At 37.9% G+C, this 1,344-nt stretch overlaps 1 non-coding gene across 1 annotated transcript; it reads right to left on the bottom strand.

Annotated features, from left to right (window-relative positions):
• Positions 1-589: 589 nt before the first annotated feature.
• Positions 590-696, bottom strand: LOC139895531 (small nucleolar RNA R71). The gene has a single exon (XR_011775966.1). It is a non-coding gene; the product is annotated as a small nucleolar RNA R71 (small nucleolar RNA).
• Positions 697-1,344: the final 648 nt, after the last annotated feature.

The following is a 1,344-nucleotide window of genomic DNA, read 5'->3' as shown; positions in this document are numbered from 1 at the left end:
TGATTTTTCTTTAGAATCATCATCTAGTCGAACAAGTTCTCCAACTCAAATTTTCGATAATCCATTTTTTGTACCCGACTTCACAATTGAGAACCCGGAGGATATTCAGGGACAATTCCAAGATCCAGAACCACTAATAATTCCTCCTGAACCACAAACCGTTAAATCAGAATCTTCTAGTGATTCAGATTCAACAAATTCAAAAATGGAAATAACAGAACCTCAAAGCATGGAAGACCGAATGAGAGCCATACGCACGGGCCAAGGTCACGCCATTAATCAGCCAGATGTTAGAGCATCAGATTTTGAAATAAAAGGACAAATCCTACACATGATCACCAATCAGTGCCAATTTGGTGGTACAACAAAAGAAGATCCAAACGAACATCTTCGAACTTTTAATAGGATTTGTAATCTATTTAAAATCCGAGAAGTTGAGGATGAAACTATTTATCTTATGTTGTTTCCCTATACTTTAAAGGGAGAAGCCAAAGATTGGTTAGAATCGTTACCTGAAGGAACGATTGACACATGGGATGTTTTAGTTGAGAAATTTCTTTAAAGATTCTTTCCGGCATCTAAAGCCGTGAGACTTCAAGGAGAAATTGCCACGTTCGTACAAAAGCCAAATGAAACGTTATATGAAGCATGGACAAGATTCGAAAGGATGTTGAGAGGATGTCCTCAACACGGTTTAGATACTTTTCAAATAGTGCAAATTTTCTATAAAGGCGTCGACATCGCCACACGAAAAGACATCGACACAGCAGCTGGTGGTTCCATTATGAAGAAAACTGCAACCGAAGCTCACAAGATAATTGATAACACAGCATCCCACTCTCATGAGTGGCATCAGAAAAAAGATATTTGTCATTCATCTAAAGCGGCTAGAGCCGATTCTAGCCATACGAATCAGTTGTGAGCAATGCGGTGGACCACACTTAACGAAAGATTGTAATGTTGAACAAACGATGGAACAACGTGAGAATGTTTCCTACATGAACCAAAGGCCGGGAAATAATTATCAGAATAATTATCAACCGCCAAGGCTAAACTTTAATTGAAATCAAAACATTCTTTACAATCCAAATGGACCCAACAATAACTCGTACAACCAACAAGGTCCGAATAACCAACCAACTCAAAACAACACTTTCAATCAACAAAGACCTAGCTTATATAAACCACCACAACAAACTGAAGAGAAAAAGTCAAATCTGGAAGAAATGGAACAAAAGCTAGTTGAATCTCAAACACAATTTATTGCAACTCAAGCCCAAACGAATGAGAGGTTTGATCAGTCATTTAGAACTCAACAAGCTTCCATTTTGAATCTAGAAAAAC

Source organism: Rutidosis leptorrhynchoides, chromosome 2 (genome assembly GCF_046630445.1).
Source record: "Rutidosis leptorrhynchoides isolate AG116_Rl617_1_P2 chromosome 2, CSIRO_AGI_Rlap_v1, whole genome shotgun sequence".
NCBI classification, from domain to species: Eukaryota; Viridiplantae; Streptophyta; class Magnoliopsida; order Asterales; family Asteraceae; genus Rutidosis; species Rutidosis leptorrhynchoides.
Note: the sequence above shows the minus strand (reverse complement) of the source record. Positions and strands in the feature narration are given on the sequence as shown.